Source organism: Prunus persica, chromosome G2 (genome assembly GCF_000346465.2).
Source record: "Prunus persica cultivar Lovell chromosome G2, Prunus_persica_NCBIv2, whole genome shotgun sequence".
NCBI classification, from domain to species: Eukaryota; Viridiplantae; Streptophyta; class Magnoliopsida; order Rosales; family Rosaceae; genus Prunus; species Prunus persica.
Genome location: NC_034010.1, coordinates 18,635,032 through 18,644,149, shown reverse-complemented (window position 1 = coordinate 18,644,149; position 9,118 = coordinate 18,635,032). Strand labels below are relative to the sequence as shown.

The following is a 9,118-nucleotide window of genomic DNA, read 5'->3' as shown; positions in this document are numbered from 1 at the left end:
CTGCCCAAAACCGATCAAACCCAGAATGCAAAAAAGAAATTGAACACCAACAAACAAGAAGTGGAATTTGGAACGAACCCAAAGGCCAAAAATTCAAGAAGAAATGGAAACTGAGAATAGAGTTGTGGGGTTTCTAATTTCCTAAAGAGAGGTATTATAGGGTTCTGATTTGGCGGTCTGCAAGTTTTCAACCTGATTACCGTTTTATTTTTTATTTTTATTTTTTTTTGTATATAAATCCTTTTCGCTTTTTTAAAAAGACCTCGTTTGACTTTAAAAAAACAAATATTAAATTCGTTTATGAAGGACTTAACGCATTTTTTTTGACACAAAGCTCAAATCCTCCCTTTTCTCTTTCTTAACTCATTTTTTTTCTGTGGAAGTGTGGGATTGAAATTGATTATTCCCATCTCAAAGAGCATCCATTGTACTTGCTCATGCTAAGTGGAAAGTTTATGCGTGTACTATATTTACTGACCAAAATTACAAACATGATAATCGTATTCAAGCTTGGAAGAACTCACACAAGCTCACTAGCAAATACTGTTGATGAGAAACCTTATGGAGAGAGATTGAAAATTCAGGGAACACGCTACCCACAAAAAAAGCAGGAAATGTTAAGGAAGAACATTAACAATGTCATTGCTGCTAGTGAGCTAGTTTAATACAGCAAGCTAGTACTGGGCAAATGCTAGTACTAATTCTGCTGCCTGCAGCACCAACAGCTCCACATTACTTGAATCTTCAAAAGCAAAGTCCCCCCTTGGGTCTCGGTGGCACATTGAAGAGAGAATCAAGGCCTCGGTGGCATACTGGTGTCGGCCTAATTGGAGTGATCAAAGAGACAACCACAAGCAATATATGGGGTTGGGTGTGATTCCAAAATTGGAATTCTTTTTTGCTGGGAAAAGAGAACTTATCTTTATTGATGTCTACGATTTCAAGGATTTCTTGAAATCCATTACTACCTAAATAATAAAAAGATTTCCTATTTCCCATCACTCTTTATACAGTGGAACTGAGAAAGTTTTCCTATTTCCCATCACTCTTCATACAGGGGAATTGAGAAATAATATGGCCTAAACCCTAAACCCTAAGCACTGCAACTGTTTGAGACCTTCGCTGAAGCTTTTCATTTCATCCCAACTTCAACTAGAAAGAATAGTACTGATCAAAGTTCCAGTTCAGCGTCCCATACCTGATTGTAGTTTTTGGCCCATAAAATCTCCATCCGATGTAATTTCTCATTTTCTTGTTCAGCGGATACAATTCACATGGGCAAAAGGCTCTTTGGGAGCTGGTTTAACCTCATCAGGGTCCCCAAAAACATTCCAGAAGTTACAGTCTTTCACCAGCTGCCGTTGCTACTGTGCAACCATTTGGGCTCTGAGCCATATGAAGGACTCTAGATGTATGACCCGTGTGTTCTGCAATTCTAACCATTGATGGGTATTTCCAAAGAGTAAGCTGATTCTGAGTAAACCCATGTGAGCTAAGCAGTTCTCGTTCATTAATATTCCACAGCAAAGCACAAACCAGAGAGCCAGTGTCCACCGAGTTCAGGCAAGCACCTGTGTGAGTGTTCCAGAACTTTATGCACCGATCATTCCCACCTCCACCAGAAGCGAGCAAATTTCTCTGGAAAGGACACTAAGCAAGGGCTTTTACAGCAGCTGTATGGTCTTCAAGCCTGTGAAGCCACTGTGTTGGTGCCACTGATCTGTTGTCCCATATATGGAGCAGGTTATCATTTCCTCCACTTGCTAATTGCTGCCCTGAGGCTGACCACTTAAGCCCACAAACCTCGCGTTCATGTCCTCTGTATGTCTCAACAATGTGCGATCTAATTCTTACATCATTGTTTACAATGCGGCCATCCATTCCTCCAGTTGTAAGAATGTGATTGTTCCATGCTAGTGAGCCTAACCGTGATCTGTGACAACCTCTCAAGGTTCTCAGATACTGCTTTGCAGTTGAATCCCATAGCTGTACTTCGGAATTGTCCAGTCCAATGGCAATGTGGCGTCCATCAACAGCCCAACTGACACTGGTAACAGGTCCCATTTCAACCTCAAATGTGACCGCTTCCGAATTAGAATGATCAGTAGCATCCCACAAATAAACTGTCTGCAAGAGCTATTGCGATAACATTGGAGCTTCCCCAATCCAACAAATTCAGGTAATAATCATCAATAAGGTGAGGAGCATCCAGTGTTGTCTCCGGAGTTTGAGGAATGTGTCTCTGTGGCTTAGAGTTCGCCGGTTTATCCTGTGGGAAAGAAGAGAAGTTTCTCGGGAAGAGCTCTACAGGGCTACAGGGGGAGAAGGCTTGTTTTTGAAAGCGAGGATTCTAGTGCGATTCATGTTCATTGCCTTTGCCAACTGCTTCCTATAGTCTCTTCCATATCTAGATGGGTTTTCCTTACCTTTCCTACCTTGAGTAAGCATGTAATGCGCAAAATCAAAATCCATTGCAGACCTATTTGGTATGAACCTGTCCAAATTTTCCCGAGAATTCCTTTTCTGAAGAAGCCGTTCTTCAAGAGGGCATCTAGACCTCATTGTTATGTTAAGATGCCACAAGATAATATATATGTGAAAAATGAAAACAATAACAAAAAAGCAGAGAGAGAGAGAGAGAGAGAGAGAGAGAGAGAGAGAGAGAGTAAAGATCAAATATCCTGCAAATATCCAACAAAACAATACGCAAAAAATAAGAACTCCTGCAAATGGATCACTCAGTATGCAAAACCCAAACAAAAAAGACGCAGAGCGAATATGAAAAACCCAGCAAGTAGATTAACGGGTGCACAAAATTAATGCCTGCAAACAACTCGTTAGGTTCAATTCAATAAACCCAAAAGTAAATTATATAAGAATACACAAAAGGAACGGAAATTGAATAGTGGGTTTTAATCTCTGACCGTTGGAAAACTAGGGTTTCCGGCAGCCATTTAAGCCAAAGATGGAAGCCCGCCGAAAACCGAATCAAACCCAGAAAACGCCCAAAACGAATTCAGAGAACTGAAGAGAATTGAAGCGCTAATCAAGACAAGAGCGAAGTCGACGGCCACTGAGCGTAAATTGTAGAGTTTCTAATTTTTGTTAAGATCAGAGAGCGGATTGGGTTGGATGTGATTTCAAAATCGAGTCCTATGTTTCGCGGTGACGACGATCGTATTATATTCCGTCGAATACGCGTAGAATAAGCATCGAATACGCGTCGAGTTAGCGTCGAAGGCGAATAAAAATGTTGAGCGAACGCCCAAACTGCTCTCTGTTATAAAATGACCTGGAATATGTACGAATATTGAGCTGCACGTAAAGTAGATGAGACACAACATTTAACGAGGTTCGGCTATGCCTACGTCCTCGGAGAGCAGCAGCAGTAACTTTTCACTATATAAAATAATATGGCTACAACTTTAGTGTTTACAACATGTGTGGCTCACTGAATTTTCTCTCTAGGAGAATTTCTCTCTGCTCTCTCTTTCCTCTTTCTTCCTTCTCTTCCTCTTGTCTCTTTCCTTTTCTCTCTTTCCTCTTCTCTCTTTCCTCTCTTCTCTTTCCTCTATTTGTTTCTTTCCGTTTCCCTTTCTCTTCTTTTCTCTTTTCCCTTCTTTCTTTCCTCTTTTCTCTTCTTTTCTATCTCTCTTCTTTCTTTCCTCTTCTTTGTTTCTTTCCTCTTCTTTTTCCGTTTCTCCCTTTCTCTTCTTTTCTTCTCTTCCCTTTCACTTTGCAGGTTGCCTATTTATAGGCATTGATAAATGGCACCCGTGATTCATCTTCACTATTCACTATTCACCCGTGAATAAACTCATGCACCAAAGTCTACAAACAAATAGTAAGTGGGCTCCACTACTTTATACTTTACAACACTCCCCCTTGGAGACCACAAATAATATGTCAGTTGCTTCATCAGATTTGCTTGGAGAAAACCTAATAAGGTAGAGAACTGATGGAAGGAAGAAAGAAGAGTACAACAATCTGTATAGCATACTTCTGGATGCTCCCCCTGATTAATATCTCCCCCTGATGTCTTCATGACTATCTTTTGGAGTGAGTGGAGGATGTAGCCATTAACAATTCTCATAGTTGAGTAAGTAAATATATTTCCAGTGAGCTATCTCTATGTAAATCATAGAAATTTTCAGAGTCCGCATATCTAATAACGCTTGGGCTATTTATAAGTTCACTTGAAAGAATATGCCCATACATGGTGTTATGCGAAAATAGCATCAAATATACCTAACATCATCCCAAAATGATGGTGATGGAGTTGAGCCCTATCTGGAAAATATGATGTCCGGTCGAATATACTTCCGGAAAATCCTTAAAGTGTCCAACGGATAATCCTCATAAAAATGCTTCAATACTTTCTTAGTATAAGCAAGAATCTCGTTAGTATAATGCTCGATCCTTAAGTCGAGACAAATATTTCTTGAATTCTGCAGAATCTTTAATGTGTTGCAATCACATCAATGTACTCACTGAGGTAATTTATGCATATTAATATTGAGTACAAATTTTGTGCTTCAAGCACATGTCCTTTAGGGACTTGCTTTATGCAATGTCAATCCTCTCAACGGATTTTGTTTAAAAGGGATTAAACTTTATGACACATTATATAGCTTTAACCCAGCTATTTATACATCTTTAGGAAATCACTTCAGGTGATATGCTCTGTGCATTTAATAACCCTTAAAGATAACATGTTGGTCTCCGTAAATGTGCAATAAAGGGGCACAATTGAATCCATAAATATGGAGAAAACCCAACATTCCTTGTTTCTGCCAGAAACATTGTGTCATACGAAGTAGGTATATTCTCTTTTATTCCGAACACCTAAGTATAACATTCAGTATTAACAAATTTTGGGGTTCGTATTGTGGGTTGTTCCTTCACGTTCATTCTTATCTATAATGGAATTACCTCATTCCATTTTGGCCAATGATATTGTCGACATTTAATAATTGAACGTGGTTCCAATCAACACAGCCCATTGATGATTTGAGTAGTTACTCCAAAATCAAAAATTGTTATTCATCAATTCATGATCCCACCATTCTCATTTGCATGCGCATGCATCAATTATAAACATTTCTTTACTTTTGGGTACCCAAGCCACTGCAGGGGGCTTTTATTATGTGAGAATGTGGATTATAACCTCCAATGGAGCGTTATTTTATAGTAGGGCGTGGATAATCTCCATTTAGGGAGTTGGAACATTTAGAACCCATATATCTGTCATGCTGCAGGCATGCCACAGATTAATACATACATGTTAATTAATTTATGGGACTTTAACCCATATTATGGGACTTTAACCCATATAATTTGCTACGCATTAGGCGTGCATAATATCAATATTGACATGTCAAAGGATTGTCCTTTCGGGACTTCAATCCACATCATTTGCTACGCAACAGGCGTGCATCATATTGATCACTGCTATACCCATATTCTGTTCTTATGGGACTTTAATCTGTGCAGTGTATTATCAATGTATCCAACTTGCAATCTGTAAAATTTGCGTTAGTAATTCATGGATACATACAAGCCATTCTTTTGGAACGGACTTATCTCCCCATTTGGTTACCTTTCAAGATAAAATATCAAATAGGTATATAAGCATAAAATAACACAAGTATTGCTTACATCCTTAGATGGGAGAAACTTTTCTCAAGTATCATTCAAGCTCGTATCGGCCCAGTAAATATAAAGTATCGCTTGATGATCTTGTTATATCCTGCAAGAGCAAAAATCACAATTCTCTTCTCTGTCAAAAACAAATAACTCTCAGAGTTAGGATCACTGCATGGATTCATTCTTCAGATGTTCATTCTAAAGAAATAAAATCTCTTATGAACAGAGAGTTATAAAAAGAGAAAAAAATGCAAAAATAATGTGATATTGATTGCAAGAGAAGGTAAGCAATCAGGGAAGGAAGCTGGTGGGAGCAGACAACAAGCTCAGCAATCAAGGAAGGAAGCTGGTGGGAGCAAACAACCAGCTCTCATTTCTCCTAGTCTAGAAGAACTTCCGGAGATTAGAGCATAAGGTCGCCTTCACAGTTCCCTGATGTGGCGGAAACGTGATCAGGGATAGTCTCACTTCCTGAATGGATGATCAGAGATAGTCTTGCTTCTCGGGCATATTAAGTGCTCACTGATAAGAAAAACAAGTAGATATCGCATCACTAGGTATGGAGAAAACTGGATGTCTTCTGCAAAGAAAATTTTGTTAGTAACACATTTATACACAAATACAATGAATAGGTAGAACCGGTGAATTTCAAATTAACCATAGGAAAATTGGGAGATTCTCGGGATACTTTTGAAAAAGTAGCTCCGTGAAATCTGCAAAGCAAGATCGGCTTTTGACAAAAATAATACTTGCAAACGCCGAAAGTGCCGACATGCATTATCAGAGGCCACGTGAAGTTTTGGACTCTGGGAAAGAAAAAGATAATATGGGGATCTGAGATAATATTGGGATCCTGGAAACTGTAGCCATATTTCCTCCTATAGATATGGCCTTTGCAAAACTTGATTGGAGCAACTGCGTTTCAACTTGCTCCTTTCCTGTTATAATAATTGCGCACATTCTTAAAATTTGCACCTGTGGTTTTTACGTCTTTTCAAAATGACGGTTTGGAACCTTGTGCCTTATAGGTTCAAATAACCACATCGACTTTCCCAAATTTCATATTTCAACGTATGGGAGCCCGGAACTTTTGTCTTGGGCTAAACACAAACTCAGAATTTATTTGCCCTTTTCAAATGGACATGAAATATGAATTGAGTAAAAGCCATGATAATATCACAATATAGTAGTGAAGAGCATTAACTACTATATACCCACAACTTCAAGTTCAGGATCTCTCATATATTTGGATCCATGGGCTTCCGGCCCAGATATAACAAAATATGTGGGGAGCCTCAATTCATTATTTGAGGTTTATATTAATATTATCCATTTCGCGGTGTATTCTTAACAACCGAAATTTACAAAATATATTTTTTCCTTGAGGTGTCGATTATAACAAAATCGAACTTTAAATTCATCATCTTCTTATGCCAAAGAAATATGTGGCATACCACAATTTGCAATAATACCTCAAGGGTTGTCCATTTAATTGTTGGAACTTCAGGTTCTCAACACTGTTAAATTTTGAACTTCAGGCCAAAGCCACATATTCTCATAGTATGGACATTTTTACAATTTTCTGTACATATTTCGGGACTTCAAGCCCTTACATAATTGTCCATATTTTGAGGAACTTCTGGCATCTCATTTAATTGCTCATCCATGAGTTTAAGGAACTGCAGGTTCCCTTTTGTATACAGTGACGGTTTACCCAAAATGGTTCATATTTATGCATACGTCACTATTCATGTGAATAGTACTATTCATCAAGTCATGAATACGTATCTATTCATCTGCCAGTACAGTTATCATCAATGTGTACGGCACTATGAACCAATACGGTACTGTTACATCATTAAGGAACTCTAGGTCCTTATTTACATGTCAGGGATCAAGGACCCTTAAGTCCGATCACATGTTTACAAATACAGTACCGGAGAGATTGACAGCTCTCATATTAATATCATCATCAAGGATCTTCAAGTCCTGATGTAATTGTATGATGAGGATCAAGGAACTTCTGGTCCTGATCTGCATACTGTAAAAACTCATCATACAGCACAATTAATCCATAAAATAAATTGCTGATAAATAAATTACTGGTATGGACGATAAACCCGCACCATACTTTAAATAAATGTAAATGTGCGGTAAAATAAATTCATAAATTAAATTGCTTGCTTTATGGACGTTAATCCCGCACCATACCTTACATAAATTAAATAGCTTGCTGTATGGACGTTAATCCCGCACCATACCTTAAATAAAATTAAATGTGCGGTAAAGTAAACGTGCTTGTATGGGCACTAATTCTGCTCCATACATTTAAATAAAAGCAAAGGCGTGGACGATAAACCCACACCACCCTTTAAATATTGCCGTATGGGTAATAAACCTACACCATACCATAAATAAAATAAATAAGCAAAGGCGTGGACGATAAACCCGCACCACCCTTTAAATATTGTCGTATGGGTAATAAACCTACACCATACCATAAATAAAATAAATAAGCAAAGGCGTGGACGATAAACCCGCACCACCCTTTAAATATTGTCGTATGGGTAATAAACCTACACCATACAGTAAATAAATTAAATGTGGGGACAAAACCACCACTAAAAATATATGGGGTTAAACAGTCCATAGAATTACTATATAAATAGATTATATAGAGTATATAATAGGCAAGCGAAGGAAACTAGTGCATGATAGACAAATATCACGCTTGCTCTGCCTTTCCACTTGTAACCAGCACACCTGTACTAATATTGGTGTTAAATAGTGTAGGATAATAATGAAATAATTGAAAGAATAAGGAGGCAGAGAGCTTTGCTTTAGCACTTCCCTGAGAAAGCTGTGTGGACGAAAACAAAAGGTACCAATACTCTTCAGCACCCAAAGCTATGCCCTTGCTGTAGCCACATATAAACTATTAACTTTACCCACCAAAATTGATCATATAATAATATAATATTTTATACTAATATATTAGTTTGAAAGCTAGACATATCATGTTGGCTTTTCTTCTTTCCACTTGCAATTAAGTTGAACTTGTTGTGTAGAGAAATAATAAAATAATAGAAAGCATAAGGAGCAACTTATCCTTTCGATGTTGTTTCTTTTTGACCAATTGCAATCAAAGCCCAAGTAAAGCCACCCGCATCTTCTTTTTCCAGTTAGTACTAGTTGTTGTCATTCATGAACTTTGCAGAGGCCAAGGCGCTGAGAGCTTCTCGTGCTGATAACGTGTTATAAAATGACCTGGAATATGTACGAATATTGAGCTGCACGTAAAGTAGATGAGACACAGCATTTAACGAGGTTCGGCTATGCCTATGTCCTCGGAGAGCAGCAGCAGTAACTTTTCACTATATAAAATAATATGGCTACAACTTTAGTGTTTACAACATGTGTGGCTCACTGAATTTTCTCTCTAGGAGAATTTCTCTCTGCTCTCTCTTTCCTC

The 9,118-nt window shown here is 38.2% G+C and overlaps 1 pseudogene; it reads right to left on the bottom strand.

The window, feature by feature from the left end:
* On the bottom strand, positions 442–3,232 carry LOC18769141 (annotated as a pseudogene).